Consider the following 18,757-nt stretch of genomic DNA (forward strand, 5'->3'; position numbering starts at 1 on the left):
GTCATTTCCAGAAAATTGTCTCCATCTTGTAATTAATATGTAACGGTTAGCTCAAATTAGAGTTATGCTATACGCGGAACAGGAGATTTTATTAGTACTAAAGTAGCTGACTGTTTAACCATACAGTTTAATGTCCTGACGAAGGCTCTGCTTTTCAAACAATGCGGGAGCTATTTAACGTTTCATATTTTTCAGCAAAGACTCAGTTGGACAGCTGTGTAAATTGATTTTGATGTCGACTATAAAATAACGAAGTGTCCAGAAACGTTTGTGGCCGTGAAGTATAACAAATTATATATATAAAAAAGAAACACAAGATGCAAGTTTCAACTTAACGGCTACAAATCTGACTATCTTAGAAACACAGCCTATATAATTTGCAGGTTTTTCCCCCCACCTATTCCTAGTTTTATGTATGACAGCTGACACCCGATGTCCCACCCGAACTCATCCTGCTTTTTGAGGTCCGTTAACTAAAGTGCGCTTCCAGTCATATTTATGGTTACTTAACCAGCATACTACTCAGCCCTGTCCTACATTAAACTGTGGCTCCGATTACGTTACGCGGACAGTAAAACTCATTCAGTGTCGCCCTAGAAGCAGTATTTTATTTCTGCATCACAGAAGTACATTCGTATGCATGAACGGCACTGACCTAGACCTAGACTTAGACCTAGACAGATGCACAGTCACTGCGCTCTGCGTCCGTTTCTGCTTCACATTAACATATATTACTGCACTTACGCTGCATTTAACGTACGACGTGCTCCGGCCCCGCCTGCCACTGCATGCAGCCGGGACCGGAGGCAGTCGGAGGAATGAATCTGGATCGAGGGGACCTTTGCCGTGGGGTGAGACAGGCGGCACAGACACATATGGCAGCATGTGCTGCCAGCTCCGGCGCTGTAACATCCCGGACCGGTTAATTAGGTGGGCAGAAAAGGCCGGTGATAATGGGCTGTCCGGGGGTAGCTGCGCCCTTGTGATTGTGACTGCAGCGGTAAAAGTGCTACAATTTAATAAATACTATCATTTATATCGCGCCCGTTGTAATATCCCTATTATTCCATGTCTCACTCTACACATTAGTTCTCGATTTAATTGCATTTTGGAGAACTCATTGTGTATGCTACCTAATGTAGTATGACGTTAATTTTTGACCCAGTCTGGCCTGTTGTGTTAATCGTGCCAGATACGGGCTATAAAGCGTGATATTACTGTAAAATTAACCCATGCGAGCAGAGTGTGTTCGTCGTCACTACGCATGCGCGGTGGTGCCTTTGTTTACATACAAGGGGAGAATGATTCCCGTTTCATGTCGTAAGCAAAAATTATTAATAGTACCTATATTTGATATAAAACACATTCATTGTTTTTACAGATTTATTTTTAAATTTTAAAATCATAAATAAACGGCCACCAAGCAAGCACGTGCGGTTTTTTTTAAATTAAAATATATACAAAATTACTTCCAGAATGTCAGATTCTGAATATTTCTTTTAAGATGTTGAGGTTGAAAGTGGATTTGTGGCCAAAAGGTTTATATCCCCCGCGTATAAACTATTGTTGCAAGCTTATATGTATTGTCGTCCGTTTCAGATGATATATGGTGCTGTAATCGCATATGTATGTCACTATATAGCTGTGCAAATTAATAATAATCCTCAAAGTGTAATAAAAAAGAGTGATCTGAACGCTATAGGGAATGAAGCGGGACCGTTCACAAGGTCTTTCATATCTGAATGTAATTGCTTGCAAGCAGTAACAGCGTGGACGGATGTTAATTTTATTCAGGTCGTCCCATTTCTGAACATAGCCTAGTTAATGTAAACTCCACTTATTACACATGGTGTGGAAAAGATGGCAAGGAAAGCAGACATGATTAGAATATCCGCCGTGGATATGGCTCACATCCAGGATGAGCGTCAAGCAGCCTCGCGGGCGGCGGTTACCGGGACCCCGCGGTGTTTTATGCAGCCGCCGATAGAGATTTAATTCAAACAGGGAAAGCAAATGCAGTTGGACGTATTTTTAAGCAATTCAGTGTGGAGCTATACAGGTAATTCCGTGTATCAGCTGTTTTCTATCTGTGTAAGTATCAATCCAGCATCGGGCATCAACAGAGAGTCTGCTGTAAAATGGCTTGCACAACCTTTCCATAAGTGGCTTTTTCTGCACCCACCTCTCTCTCTCTCTCCCTCTCTCTGTCACACAGATACAAATGCAGGCACACACACACGCATAAAGTCTTTGAGGCATTGTACAATGAAATTTTTAGGGCGGGCCGCCTTGGTCGCTTGTTCCAGCTTGTTCTTGAGAATTCAGCCATTACATTTGCCTCTTTCATGAGCAAATGTGTATGCATGCAGTGCCTTTAAGCAAATACATTTAATCATCATACAAGTCAGCATCACATTATCCCCTGCTTCATTAGATAGCTTTTCATTTGGCAGTTGGCGTTCGGTCCTCATTTTCAAAGGCTAGTTCTGAGTTTCAGCCCCCGTTGTTGTGTTGAGGTGGCCCAGCGATGCACTCAGGTCTTGCCTTTCTCCTTGCTACTGGAGGGATTTTCTGCAGCGAACAGACCTGCTAAGTCTCACACATTTTGCAGGAGCGTCACGCATTTGGAATGATTATCCCGCACTCACGCAAGCTCTTTCTCATACATCCATGCTTAAGTTTCACCTTAAAAAAATTTAAGTTTTGTCGTTTTACCTCATCTCTCTTTCACGGCTACATGGCACCGGTACAGTCATCTACTGGTTAAGCTTTGGCTGGAAAAACTGGTCTGAATAAACCAGTTTGGATTTGGAAATCCATTTGGAATCCATTGGAAATTTCAGAAGCATCAGCATAGTAACCCCAAAAAAGTCAGTTTTCTCGATAGATTTAGCCAGTCCTCCAGCAGACTGGCACAGCACTCTTGGCTGTCTGAGCGAAGACCTCAAGAACCGGCACTTCAGCTGTATTGTGTCCATTAGACATGGAGGTGAGGATTCGGCACCATCTTTTAAACGCTCCCAGATCGTACAGCTGCCTTTGCACCATCTCACCTAACATGAAATGGCTCGTTTATCACCACCCCTGTCAACTCCTTGTTGGATAAGTGTAAATTTGCATTAGTCTGGACGTTATCGGAGATGAGGTGCGTTTGACACATCACTCGTGTGGTTTGAGGTTGTCTTCTTCTCTGGTTACAGTCCCGCACGCTGACAGATATTTCAGAAGCCGTGGTCTTATTGGATAAACAGTCAATGGTGACGTTGTGTAAACATCAGTTCCACTGAATAACTTAATGATAAGCCAGAGGTGGTCTGAGAAATATCAGTGTCGATCATATGTTTTGTTTAAGCGTTACTTTTTAAATGTAAGTGAATTCAGGTTAGACGTCCTCAGAGGAATGACCTCGCTCACCTCGTGCTATGGTCTTTGTCACACTAACCCCCAGCAAACCTCAGGCTCCCCTCAGTGATGTCTGCTCGCCTTCCCTGGTATTACATCTGTTTATTCTTTAATTGCACTACTCTGCACACACACAAATTCAAACGCAGTTTTGTACATTTGTATATATATTTATTTTAATATGTATTGTGTTGTACTGTATTGTATTATGGATGTGATGCATTTATTTATTGCATTTTTATTTCCGTGTAGCACCATAGGGGGTCTGAGAGAAATGGCATTTCAACGTACTGTCTGCTTTTACATGGATGCGTTGACAGTAAAGAAACTCCTGAGTCTTGAGTCAAATGGATTTCAACAGATTTTATCCTGTATTTTGTAGCTGACAGTCATAGAAAGGTCATTCATCCCCTCTTGGTTGGCAAGGGGATGCACAATTTCCATCCATCCGTCCATTTTCGAACCCTTTAGTGAGAGCTTCAGCCTGTCTGGGCATTAAATTCACATACTGTATAAGTGACATGTGTGACGCTCTTATTTCCGGAGGCACGCGTGAGTCTGGCAGCCCTGGAGGCAGCACAGTACGCGTCCTCCGTCCCGATGGTGCACGGTGACACCGGGAACTGCAGGGAGACCGACCGCGTCTCGCCGAACGGTGCGAGAAATGGAACTGGAAGGGAGAGCTCATGAATTATGCATGAATGTACCTGTTTTTATCCCTCTTTCCTCTCAGTTTCTGAAAACCAAGCGTGACAGTTGTCTCAGAGGGGTGTCATTGTCGAGATATGCGCTGTGTGTGTGTGTGTGTGTGTCTGCATGTGGGTCTATATCCAGTGCAAGATTTCGAGCGCATTTTTGTGGCGATAGTTGTGCGTGCCTGTAGCCGGAGAGGATGGAGTTAGGGTTAGATTGTTAAGTGGAGTTTATTTCAGTGCTACTTGTGATGTGTACCTCTCCGTAAATAGCAAGAAAAACAAATCGACGCAGGGGTGGACTTTAAGGACTCTTCCGTCAACGGCCGTGGATGGAGGGTGCTCTAATGTAGGAGTGCCAAGACTACCCCCATTGTTACTGAATCACGCTCGCCAGAAGTACCGTCATACGTGAATTATATTTTAGGATGAGGTCCAGGGGTCTTCGCCGGCAGAGGGTTTGCGCGGATGACTGTTCCAGTGGCTGGGATGCTGGTGGCGCTGGCAGTGGGAGAGAGCCAGCGGCGGTGGCGAGGCGTGTGTAGCCTGAGGTGGCTGACGACGCCGTCTGTCATGTCCACGGGTGCAAATGTCAGGAGCGAGGTAACCCAGAAAAAGAGCCTGCGACTGCGCACGCCACCTCCCTCACTCGCTCTTCCTCCGTCTCATCATTGGGAAAAAAACTGTTTATTCCTTATTTAACTTCATGTAGAAGAAGCAGCACCTAGTGGCGTCTGTATGCCAGAGGCCCGAGTGGGAGATCGGCCACGTTCTGACTCCCACGGTGCGCATGTGCTCCGGTTAAATTAAACCCGCTGTAATGTGTTTGTCACGTAACGGGCTGAAGCACATTCTGTCTAACGCTGGGATTCTTCCTGAAGGCACAGGCTGTTTTCTGGGCTGCAGGATCTCCCCGGTTGTCGGAGGCTGTGCCACGTTTTGCGCCCTGTGCCATTACATGGTTCTGTTTGGGTAGAATAGGTGGGCACATCCGGTTTGGATCACAAGAGCCTGCCGAGTTCCTTGGTAATATTACTTTGTATTTTGTAAGTATAAGTTTCTTTGGCTGGGTCTATTTTAGGTTAAGTGGCAAAAATCAATGTGACGCTACCTGACTTGCCTTGGAACAGCGTGTTTCATTAGGAGAACGGACTGGAAAGGTCTCAGCTGTTGATTTTGAAGTGGCTGATTCACCTGTGTAACTAAGAGAGAATAACATGCTCTTAACAGCCTAGCCACAAGGGTCAGTGCGACATGGGAGGGACAGAATTTTATTCTCGGGCAAAAGGGAGACGTGAAACGTGCATGTGTTACATGGACAGTACATGTAACACAACAAAAGGCTCTTGTATTTGGTTGGTGGGTGGGGCCAAAAGAGGCAGTGCTAGGGAAGATGACCCGTGATTGGCTGGAATGGTTTATGACTGACATCCGCTGTCTTGCGTAACAGCCAGTAGTGTAGCTGCGACTTCTGTACCGCCGAATGATGTCTGGTGTTGACGTCAGGCTCTCTTTTTCCGACCTGATTACCCTGCATGCCCTGATCCCCCATCAGCAGCCAGCTAGGTCAAGTCCCACGTCGACCCGTCACTTTAGGAAACGGGTTGACGGCGTCCAGTGCTTCGTACTGCTGCTGGATTCCATTCCTTCCGCCCAAACGTGGAGCTATTGATTCTTAGTTGGCGTCAGTTTTTTTCTTTTAAATCCTCTCCTTCGACTTGATGTTTTTGGACAGCATACCTGTTGTCCTACCCAGAAATGAGGGTGGCAGTTCGCTTACATCCCATAATTAGGTTGGACACCTTCATGCCTGACGTCTGTCAGAATTTAATCTCCAGCTTTGATGTTCACTTAGCCGCTGGAATTCCACTATGGGTTTGGCTCCGTAGCACAGAAATATTTCTGTTAAAAATAGACACTTAGCATTACTTGCCTGCTAAATTTCTGCTTAATATCTTTCCATGATGTGGAAGTGTAGGGACACCTCGCTGTTTCATGTGCCTTTTTCGCAGCAGGCTGTGACGGGGGGAGGGGTGTTTCTCTGCCCGGTTTGCCGGGCACAGCGGGCACCAGGATGGCACAGTGCCCTCACAGAAGGTGGCTCCGTGTCCCAGCACAGCATGGACAGTGCGGGGGGGGAGGGGGGGGTGTGGCTCGAGGAACAAAACCCCGGCGTTTTGATGGTGGCGCGCCCAGCTTACGCCCGGTGAGTCGGGTGCGTGGAGGGGGTGCGTCCGCGCCGCCTTTGCCCGTGACGGCATGCTGGGTGGCAGATGGCCGAGGGTCAAGGCTGCACTCCTTCATAGACAGGTCAGGGATTCTGTGCCAGCAGGTCTTCGGCTCCCGCACCACCGCTGGCACGATGAATTGAGCCGTGTGTGATGAAACACCTGCGCTGCCCGTTCAGGTGAGTGGCGGGTGGGCAGGGGGGCCGCCGGGCATCTGATGGGGGTGGGGGTGCGGCTGCCAACATAAAAGTCGAGCAGCCCTCCCCGGGGGCCTTCCGGCGGGCTCCATAAAGTCTTTAATGAGGCACGGCTGGCATTTACGTTCAGGGCCCCCCCGGCGAGGAGAATGTGCTGCCCCCTTCAGGACAGACAGCAGATATTCAACTCTAATAATATGTGTCCGCTTTAAAGTACCAGCTCCTGCCATTATTATTATTATTATTGTTATTGTTATTGTTATTATTATTAGGGATCCAATCACCAACAGATCCGTTTTGATGATTTATAATGTGTGTGTTTGTGTGTGTGTTTGTCAAGCACTAGTCTTACATCTTCTTCCAGTGCATCGATCTGATATTCGGATAGGTATTGATCCCGATCCAGACCTATTTGACGGATCGGGTATCGGCCAAACGTGACTGATCCAAGTCCAATACTTACTTATTTTGTTTTTGGTCTCTAAAAAGATATCTCCTATTTCATGTTAAATTTATTTGTACAATCACACCACAGCTCTTTAACATTTTAGATGTTTTTTGCAGCATGCAAGCTGAAAGCTCAGTCCATTTGAGTGATATGAGCGCCTGCTGTGACATCATGCGCATACACTTAGCAGTACGAGGAGCGTAAGAACGTCAAGTAATGGGGTGACGATCTGGAAGCAGTTTACGCTTTTAACAGCAAACAGTACGGTAGCACAACCATTTGCAGTTGTTGTACAAATGAAATTGTAATAACAAAGTGAGAGTAGCGAGTGGAAAATCTCACAAAAAAAGTGTGCGAATCGTCCGAGTCAACGGCAGTAATATGAAAAGCAGTGGATGATTTGGGAGTCGCTCGCTTGGACTTTTTTTCACACCTGCTACAGCTTGTGACACACGAGGGGCTGCAACGTTGCTGCCGTTGGGAGAATAATTGCGGGCCTTTTAAGCACTTGCGACTTGCGTATACTCGCTTGGATGATATTGAACTGCAAAATGCCGTAAAAATGCTTAAAACAACATGTACAAATGAGGTGAAACAGTACTTTATGTATGATATTAAAGTAAAGACAGCTCCTGTATCGGAATCGGATAGGAACTGAAAAAATGTCGATCGGCCCATCCCCCATAATAATAGATAGATATAGATATGCAAGCATTGTCCTCATTATTAGTAGAAGAATCCATCCATCCATTCTCCATAAATGCTTGTCCGACCCAGGGTCATGCAGCTGGGATGAGATCCTGCTCCTTTTCAGGGGAAGAACCATGAATACAACATAGATGCATCATCATATCATATTCACGACTTGCATAGTTAATAGTGAAAGTAGCACAGTTAGATCCTGTTAACTTAGCAGGATAAACAAAAACAAACCTGCTGTTATTCGTGCAAGAATTATCACGTATTAATGGTGAATCTGTAAAATCGGATGGATGGAGATTGACGGAGCCAGCTGCGAGCGACTGGCGAAGTGGTCGACGCGATTCAGGCAGAATTAGCAGCGAGTAGCTTGTCAGTAACCACATTGTTGAAAAGCTTTGTCTAATAGTCCTGCCGATGCTGGAAATGTGGAAATATATACGCAGTGAATCTTAGCGTCTTTATGAAGCAGTTCCTGAGCGCCTGCAGCGGCGGAGAAACCCAGCGAATTTTGGGCCTACGTCCTCCTCATGAAGCCCAACATTTCTGTGCAGGATAAGTTTTAGTTTGAACATTAGGTGCGAGTCTACCGGCTGACAGCCTGCCCCCTGCCGTCACCTGTTGCAAAATGCTATCTGAGGACACGGTCTCCTTAAACCCCTCCCAATCTCCTCAGAACCTTGGCTGAGTAGGCCGAAGCCCTCACCGCTATCCAAAGAAGTCCACCTGCAGTGATCTAAACCTATCTGCCATAACATTACAGTCACTGACGTGAAGTGAATAACATTCATTATTTCATTACAATGGCATCTGTCAAGGGTGTTGTTATATATTAGGCAATTGAACAGTCACTGCTTGAAGTTGATGTGTTGGAAGCAGGAAAAATGGCCAAGTGTAAGGATCTGAGTGACTTTGACAAGGGCCAAACTGTGATGGCTGGACGACTGGGTCAGAGCATCTCCAAAACTGCAGGTCTTTTGGGGTTTTCCTGGTATCCAGTGGTCAGTACCTACTAAAAGCGGCCCAAGGAAGGCCAACATTATATATAGGTATATGGATATATAATATATGGTGCAATTTGAAGGTTTGGACACACCAAGCCACCTACAAGGGAAACCGATAGTGTTGCATCACATGATCTGGTCACCTGACCTAAACACAGTAGAAATGTTTTTGAAGGAGTTTGACCAGAGACTGAAGGAAAAGCCGCAAATGAGAGCTCAGCATATATGTGGAACCTCTTTGAGGACAGCTGGAAAAGCATCCCAGAAGGCCACCTCATGTAACTGGCAAAGAAGTGAAAGTAGGTCAGCCAGTAGGGTCAGCCAACCATGGAGCATTTAGGGTTAAAGGCCTCGCTCAAGAGCCCAATGGTGGGATCACTCTGCTGACCCAGGGATTTGAACCTGCAACCTTTTGAGTCTCAACTAAAAGAGCTTGGACCCGAACAATTATTTTGTTTAATACTTTTGTGTCCAGAACTTTATAGTTCTGATGTCTTTATAATTAATTATCATTATTATTAGTACAGATACACCTTTCTAAGGGTGGGTATATCCAAACATTTGGCTGTTCAACAATTTTGACACTTTTGATACACACACACATGCACACACACACACACACACACACACACACATAGGCATACATACATATAAACACACTTTATGGACAAAACTATTGCGACACCTGACCATTACACCTACAGGAACGTTTATGACATCCCATTATAAGTCCATGGGCATCAATATGGAGCTGGTCCTCCCCCCCACCGTAGCTATAACAGCTGCCACTCTCCTGGGGGGGCTTTCCACAAGATTGTGGACTGTGTCTGTGGGAATTTCTGCCCATTCATCCAGAAGAGCATTTGTGAGGTCAGGCACTGATGTTGGACATGAAGGCCTGGCTCACAATCTCCATTCTAGTTCATCCCAAATATGTTTGATGGGGTTGAGGTCAGGATCTCTGTGGGCCAGTCAAGTTCTTCCACACCAAACTCACCCAACCATGTGTTTATAGACCTTGATGTGCACTGGAGCACAGTCCTGCTGGAACAGAAAAGGACCTTCCACAAACTGTTACCACAAAGCTGGAAGCATACAATTGTCCAAAATGTCTTGATATACTGAAGCATTAAGTGTTCTGTTCACTGGAACTGAGGGGCCTAGTCCAGTGCCTGAAAAACAACCCCATACCATTATCTCTCCTCCACCAACCTGTACAGCTGGCATAATGCAGTCAGGCAGGTAACATCCTCCTGTCATCAGCAAAGCATTTTTGCTCAAAAAAACAGCGTTTTGAAGATGCTCTGACCCAGTCATCTAGCCAGGTTTCTTGAACAGAACAGTGAGTTCACTGTACTGAAATGGCCTCCACAGTCAGCAGCTCTCAATCCAATATAGCAGAGAAGGTGCAGCCGACAAATCTGCAGCCACTGCATGATGCTGTCTTGTCAACATGGACGTGAGTCTCTGAGGGATGCTTCAAACGCCTTGTTGAATCTATGCCACGAAGAATTAAGGCCGTTCTGAAGACAAAAAGGGGTCCATTGAGGGTATCTTTTTTCCACATCCATGCGAGTTTTACTCATCAGCAGTAACAAGGACATAAGTGTGACATAAGTGTGCATTGTTTATTGCCATTCACAAGCACGTCCCACAATGAGGAATTACATGGAAAGGCCACATAATCTGATGTGAAAGACATGGGGTTTATTGGACCACCAGCTAAAGCAGTCAGTGAGAAAAGGCATCCCGGTTGGCAGTGAGCTACTGCAGACAGAGGCTGTACTGAACAGGAGCATGAATTACATTGTAAAGTCCTTCCAGCCAACCCATCAGTAGAGTGATGCTTTCAGCTTCAAGGGGAACTTGGTGGTGAGCTTGGGAGGTGGAGCTTGGTGATGTGGCCTGGGTGGTGGAGCTTGGTGATGTGGCCTGGGAGGTGGAGCTTGGTGTTGTGGCCTGGGAGGTGGAGCTTGGTGATGTGGCCTGGGAGGTGTGGCCTGGGAGTTGGAGCTTGGTGAAGTGGCCTGGAAGGTGGAGCTTGGTGATGTGGCCTGGGAGGTGTGGCCTGGGAGTTGGAGCTTGGTGATGTGGCCTGGGAGGTGGAGCTTGGTGATGTGGCCTGGGAGGTGTGGCCTGGGAGTTGGAGCTTGGTGAAGTGGCCTAGGTGGTGGAGCTTGGTGACGTGGCCTGGGAGGTGGAGCTTGGTGATGTGGCCTGGGAGGTGGAGCTTGGTGAAGTGGCCTAGGTGGTGGAGCTCGGTGATGTGGCCTGGGAGGTGGAGCTTGGTGAAGTGGCCTAGGTGGTGGAGCTCGGTGATGTGGCCTGGGAGGTGGAGCTTGGTGAAGTGGCCTAGGTGGTGGAGCTCGGTGATGTGGCCTGGGAGGTGGAGCTTGGTGAAGTGGCCTGGGAGGTGGAGCTTGGTGAAGTGGCCTAGGTGGTGGAGCTCGGTGATGTGGCCTGGGAGGTGGAGCTTGGTGAAGTGGCCTAGGTGGTGGAGCTCGGTGATGTGGCCTGGGAGGTGGAGCTTGGTGAAGTGGCCTAGGTGGTGGAGCTCGGTGATGTGGCCTGGGAGGTGGAGCTTGGTGAAGTGGCCTAGGTGGTGGAGCTCGGTGATGTGGCCTGGGAGGTGGAGCTTGGTGAAGTGGCCTGGGAGGTGGAGCTTGCTGAAGTGGCCTAGAAGGTATGGTATGGCAGGTGTGGTCTGGGATATGTGGCCTGGGGCCTTCAGAGCTGGCATGAGTGGCTGGTGATATCTACGGCAGATGTGCGCTGCCTGCTGTGCTGCATGCAGTCTGTCCTGTCATCTGTCAAGCCAATTTAACTGGGCTGTATTGTCATACCGTCCATATACAGGAATGCAGCGGCATGAGATTACACTCCCCCAGGGCCACGGTGTGACACGCAGATAGGAAATGACAGTAAAAGGAGGGATTCACAGTCATGTTTAAATGTGCAGAAATGAAAAAATATGGAAAGTAGAAGACAAGGAGGGAAGGCTTCAGAGGACAGTGGGCGTGGTTGGCTCGATTAAGCAGTTTGGTTAGTAGTAAGCAGTGTTTCCTCACCATCCCGTTCATGCAGGTCTGCATCTTCCCCAGGCGCAGAAATACGGCTCTCAGACAGAGCTCGCCTTTCAAATTCTCCTGGGAGTTCAAAATCTGCGGATAGTCGAAGCGGAAAATCGGATGCACATTCCCACATGGAAGGAGATGCAGCCTGGGTTCGTGCTGCCTGGCGCCGCTTTGGTCACCCCACACAGAGTCTGAGTCTCTGCTCTTTGCTTCCCCCGATCCTGTCGGCATTCGGGGGCGAGGCCGTGTGCTGGACGTCTCAGTGAGCCATGCGGTGGGGGGGGGCAGTGTTAGGCTGTTTAGGGGACTGTCTGTCTTTACATAGGTCACTCCTAGTGACCCCTTCGCTACCCCCCCCCCCCCCATCACCCCCCTGTAAACATTCTCGTAGAGACTCACAGCCTATTGTTCACCATGTTGTGACTCCTCTGCTTTATATAAAGAACAGAGATACTCTAAGAGGAACTGGGTATCAGATATCCAAGCCCCCCCCCCACCCCCAAAAAAGCCCCCCTGGCCCCCGTCTGTACCAACAAGATCCCAACTTTCCCACTGACTGGACCTCAGTTCATGATAAGCAGCTGGAGGTCAAAGGTCACCTGGACTGACACCCTGACAGGCCATGAGAGGCTTAGGGGATTGGGTGGGCAGCCAGGGAGAGGCGATGAGGAAGAGAAATGCAGCAGAGAAGCCGGTTGGCTTTGTCTGTCTTTCACAGTTTTCCTCGTTTGTGCGTTTTTTTGTGTGTGACAAGATGTTATACTTCCATATCCCAGTCTGTTTGTAGGCCTGAGATTCCCGGCAGTGTTAGGAAGGCCCGGCCATGCCCACTCTCCGCCTGATTGGTCGCTCCCCCTTGGGCGTGTATCGACCGTGTTAACGTGACAGATGAGGTCTGGGTCGTGACCTCTGGGCAGAGTAAACAAGTACTAGTCTGGCTGCTGATATTTAGGGAGTCACGTCGACAGTAGAAGGTCGGGACGAGGCGCAAGGCATCCTGGGCCGTGATATTTAACCCCAGAATGCAGTATAGACAGAAATGAGGTGTCATTTCTCCCCACTTTCTCAAAACCGCCCGGCTGGGGGCCAGTGAGAAAACAATCATTTACCTACAGAAAGTGTTTGTCCTGAAAACAAATTCCCAGGGAGCACATCAAGGCATCTAGAAATACACCTTTTTTCATTCAACCCTTTCCTTGGAGATTTCAATTCACTAGTTTTTGCCCCTTGTGGGGGAGAATGAGTGTTCCCCTCTGTGCTGGGACAACAGAACTCCCACTTTTTTGAGAAAAAAAGATCTAAAATGTGCCCCTCTGAAGTCATAAATCCATCTGTCTTGATTGCTGTTTCTGAAGCTGCTCTTCGTCTCTGGCTCGAGTCGGCACCCGTCGGAAAGTTAGACGCTTCCCATCCCCCGGGTTAGAGTTCCCCGCTCACTCCTTGGGGCCCCACTGATGTTGGTATTGTTGGAGGGGGGGGGGCGTGAGATATGTATGTCTGAAAGGGCTGCCCTGCAATGACACCCCCACCTGCTCTCATCCTTTCAGAATCTGTTACCGTCATTAATATGGGCAGAAACAGAAGAAGATAGTACCTTCTCCAAACAGTGGAAAACCGGTTCAGTCCGGTTCCCCGCTTTACATGGAAGACCAGTGCCATCTTTTAAAACAAGTGTTGGACAAAAAGTCCTTTAAATAATAAGTATTTCTTCAATACATCCAAGTGTCTGCTGTTCTTGGCAGGTCTGTGGTGCTGTGCGGTTCTGCGTGTGGGTGTCAGTCGTTCTGGGCTCTGTTCCCCTGTCTTACGCCTCTATATTTATGTAAATCTCCCTTTTATGAGGCTCTGGCTGAACTAGATGCTCGTTCTTGAGCAGAGAGGCGGGTATGTTCTCTCTGAAGCCACTGCCAGTCCTTATTGTCTAAAGGTGCTATATGGTTTTTATTTTGTGTGTGTGTGTGTGTGTGTGTGTGTGTGTTTTGCCTGCTTTGACTCTGGATCTTATAATGGTGTGTTGGTGTTAACGCGCTTTGCTTTTCACCAAATCCCTCATTTATCTTAATAACATTTAACCACAATGTTTATGGTCGAATGTAATGCGCCGTAACGGTGCACCGGTCAGTTGGCACTGTAGTACTTTTTGCAGCCTTCTGCCGTAAATCTCTTTGGTGGAGATTCCCTAATTGTACAGCATGTGTGAAACGGTGAGCTCTGTCCGACTCTCATATATGATAATTGGGATAAGGAGATGGCGATTACGCGGCAGTGCCTCTCTCCGTGCTGCCGGGGTAACGCTGAGTACCATTCAGCTCCCTTTGATCTGCTCGTCCTGTGCTATACAGGACTTACATAAATGTCGGAAAGAGAAAAAAAAAATCCCAAGCTGTTCAAGCGTACCATCAGCAGCCAAAAATCCGGCCCGGGAACGTGGGGGAGTTTTCAGCGCTGCACTAAACATAGCCGCCACGTTTGAGTAGCCGAGGGGGACTCGCCGTTCCCGCCGCCTGTCTCCCCGGCCCTCGTCCTCGTCAACCCCCTGCCGGCCCCTCGTACCACCCACGCCAGGTAAATGCAGCCATCGACGTGGCACCTCTCCGCTGTGACCCTGTCTGACGCCCACGGCTTACGCCGTGTGAGCACTCTGGGGAGTGAACGAGGGCAAAATGGCAGATTCTGTATTGTGTGATCATGTGATCCTGCCAGTCACCCCTCCAGTTTCACTTTGTGGACTGTAATGTAGGAAAGCCTATTAAAATGACCTCGCTGAGAAATGATGGAACAATAGTTCGTGTGAAGCACCTTTCAGACTGAACGCCCGCCCTCCCTGTTTTCATCTCACACTGGCTCTTCTCTCCATTGGCACTGGTACTTCTCAGATTCTTTTTAACAATTCCTGGAAAAATAGGTGGCAAGTATGTGTCCTCCTTTCTGCGAAGGTCCACTCTGGATCTCAGTTAGAAGTGCTTTGGCCTCATGGCTGTTTACGTTATTGTCGTTGCGGGAATCTTAAGCTCAGTGTGGTACGATCCCAAGGTTAACAAGAGAGATATTCTCCTCGTTCTGCCACGGTCTGGCCTTTCTGGAAGCCCAGCTAACGAAGCAGACGTTCCTCCTGCGTAATGAGCAACAGCATCATGTAGGAAATGTAAACCTTAAACCAGGGCTTAAGGGACACCAGGCAGTACCGGCGTAGGCGTGGCGTACAGCCGCCCATCCTGACCCATATTCGGTAACAGGAAGCAGGGCGGATTCGCAGCCTCTGCACGCCCCAGCGGGGTTACATCTGCATGACATTGTTGTTGCTGGCACTACCCAGTAGGTGGCAGTGAGGCAGGATACAATGCTGGGATTGTAGGGGTGTGCTTACCTATGATCCCCGAGTAATGACCTTAAACCACAAACCTGAGATTATATGTCATTTTGCCTCTGGGGGGCATTTATTCCTTTTTGCCCATACAGTGTCCTCTTAGGTTGCTGGGTGGCAGGCAGTGACACTACAAATAAATGTAAACCTATCCAATTTCCTTTCTGCAAGCACAGATACTGAGGAGTGGCGCGAACCCGAGAGGAGGCCCCCCAGGGGTCAGAGGTCAGACGAGTGGAGCTATGCTGAGTCACTCAAGGCTGTGCCTTTGTCAGCGCTCAGATTTCAAGGGCTGGCATGCCATTGGCTGCGTGCGATGACAGCAAAAGGGGGCCATCTGGTGGAGGCAAGAGACTGCCAGGGGGTCAGCAATGGCGGACCCCGCAAATTGGCTGGGCTGTTGCAACAGTAGGGGGTGGGGGGGCTGTTCTCATCCACAGGCCGACCGGGGAGCAGCGCGGCTCAAAGATCACCGTAGACCAGTATTTCCCAACTGGGGCCTTGGGGTCCCACAGACGGCCCGTGTTTCTGCACCCACCCAGCTCCCTGCCAGACAGTCCACATTTTTGCAGCTTGGAGGGAGCAAAAACAAGAACTGTCTGCGGGTCCCCGAGGGCCGGATTGGAAAACACTGATCTCTAGACAGTTAGACTGTGACGGGCACGAACAGGGCACCATTGGGGCGTCACTTCATTTCTCCTCTGTCTTTCGGCATATAGTGTGTAAATAAGTTGTGGCTGTTACCTCATTTGCAATGTCTCTGTCCAGACTTACACTGTCCAGACTTACACTGTCCAGACTTACACTGTCCAGGCTTACTCTGTACAGGCTTACTCTGTACAGACATACACTGTCCAGGCTTACCCTGTCCAGGCTTACACGGTCCAGACCTACACTGTCCAGGCTTACCCTGTACAGGCTTACACTGTCCAGGCTTACACTGTACAGGCTTACCCTGTCCAGGCTTACACTGTCCAGACTTACACTGTCCAGACTTACACTGTACAGGCTTACCCTGTCCAGACTTACCCTGTCCAGGCTTACACTGTCCAGACTTACACTGTCCAGGCTTACCCTGTACAGGCTTACACTGTCCAGGCTTACACTGTCCAGGCTTACCCTGTCCAGGCTTACACTGTCCAGACTTACACTGTACAGGCTTACACTGTCCAGGCTTACCCTGTCCAGGCTTACACTGTCCAGACTTACACTGTCCAGGCTTACCCTGTCCAGGCTTACACTGTCCAGACTTACACTGTCCAGGCTTACTCTGTCCAGGCTTACACTGTCCAGGCTTACTCTGTCCAGGCTTACCCTGTCCAGACTTACACTGTCCAGGCTTACTCTGTCCAGGCTTACACTGTCCAGGCTTACTCTGTCCAGACTTACACTGTCCAGACTTACTCTGTACAGACTTACACTGTCCAGGCTTACTCTGTCCAAGCTTACTCTGCACAGGCTTACCCTGTCCAGGCTTACACTGTCCAGACTTACACTGTCCAGGCTTACCCTGTCCAGGCTTACACTGTCCAGACTTACACTGTCCAGGCTTACCCTGTACAGGCTTACACTGTCCAGACTTACACTGTCCAGGCTTACCCTGTCCAGGCTTACACTGTCCAGACTTACACTGTCCAGGCTTACCCTGTCCAGGCTTACACTGTCCAGGCTTACTCTGTCCAGGCTTACACTGTCCAGGCTTACCCTGTCCAGGCTTACCCTGTACAGGCTTACTCTGTCCAGGCTTACTCTGTCCAGGCTTACACTGTCCAGGCTTACCCTGTCCAGGCTTACACTGTCCAGACTTACACTGTACAGGCTTACACTGTCCAGGCTTACCCTGTCCAGGCTTACACTGTCCAGACTTACACTGTCCAGGCTTACCCTGTCCAGGCTTACACTGTCCAGACTTACACTGTCCAGGCTTACTCTGTCCAGGCTTACACTGTCCAGGCTTACTCTGTCCAGGCTTACCCTGTCCAGACTTACACTGTCCAGGCTTACTCTGTCCAGGCTTACACTGTCCAGGCTTACTCTGTCCAGACTTACACTGTCCAGACTTACTCTGTACAGACTTACACTGTCCAGGCTTACTCTGTCCAAGCTTACTCTGCACAGGCTTACCCTGTCCAGGCTTACACTGTCCAGACTTACACTGTCCAGGCTTACCCTGTCCAGGCTTACACTGTCCAGACTTACACTGTCCAGGCTTACCCTGTACAGGCTTACACTGTCCAGACTTACACTGTCCAGGCTTACCCTGTCCAGGCTTACACTGTCCAGACTTACACTGTCCAGGCTTACCCTGTCCAGGCTTACACTGTCCAGGCTTACTCTGTCCAGGCTTACACTGTCCAGGCTTACCCTGTCCAGGCTTACCCTGTACAGGCTTACTCTGTCCAGGCTTACTCTGTCCAGGCTTACACTGTCCAGGCTTACTCTGTCCAGACTTACACTGTCCAGACTTACTCTGTACAGACTTACACTGTCCAGGCTTACTCTGTCCAAGCTTACTCTGCACAGGCTTACCCTGTCCAGGCTTACCCTGTCCAGGCTTACACTGTCCAGGCTTACCCTGTCCAGACTTACACTGTCCAGGCTTACCCTGTACAGGCTTACACTGTCCAGACTTACACTGTCCAGGCTTACCCTGTCCAGGCTTACACTGTCCAGACTTACACTGTCCAGGCTTACCCTGTCCAGGCTTACACTGTCCAGACTTACACTGTCCAGACTTACACTGTACAGGCTTACCCTGTCCAGGCTTACACTGTCCAGGCTTACACTGTCCAGGCTTACCCTGTACAGGCTTACACTGTCCAGGCTTACTCTGTCCAGACTTACACTGTCCAGGCTTACTCTGTCCAGGCTTACACTGTCCAGGCTTACTCTGTCCAGGCTTACCCTGTACAGGCTTACTCTGTCCAGGCTTACTCTGTCCAGACTTACACTGTCCAGGCTTACTCTGTCCAGGCTTACACTGTCCAGGCTTACTCTGTCCAGGCTTACACTGTCCAGACTTACTCTGTACAGACTTACACTGTCCAGGCTTACTCTGTACAGGCTTACACTGTCCAGGCTTACTCTGTACAGGCTTACACTGTCCAGGCTTACTCTGTACAGGCTTACTCTGTCCAGGCTTACTCTGTACAGGCTTACTCTGTCCAGGCTTACACTGTCCAGGCTTACTCTGTCCAGGCTTACACTGTCCAGGCTTACTCTGTACAGGCTTACTCTGTCCAGGCTTACTCTGTCCCTGCATTAGATGAAAGGGTTTGGAAAACCCTGAGTTGCGTGTGAAAACGTGTGTGTAGTTGCGCTGAGTATTTGTACCCTCTCCACGTACACAGTAACATAAATGCATGTTTCCAGTCTTTCGCTTTGGTATCTAACTTTTAAATGAAGTGATTGATTGACTGATCTATTGATCGCTTGATCATTTAATACTAAGGCAGGATTTCAGCTGATGGATCCTTGATAAGCAGTAATCTCGTGATTTTACAGAGCTCCCAGCATTCGGACCTGCAGCTATCGTGAGTCGAACTCCCCTCCCCCCCGCATGCCAACCGTGACCCACTCAGTCCCCCACAACCCTGCCGCCTCCCCACACAGGCTCTTTCCATCCATCTGCCCCAGCTGCCCATTGGCC

This window comes from Brienomyrus brachyistius, chromosome 13 (assembly GCF_023856365.1).
Source record: "Brienomyrus brachyistius isolate T26 chromosome 13, BBRACH_0.4, whole genome shotgun sequence".
Taxonomy (NCBI): Eukaryota; Metazoa; Chordata; class Actinopteri; order Osteoglossiformes; family Mormyridae; genus Brienomyrus; species Brienomyrus brachyistius.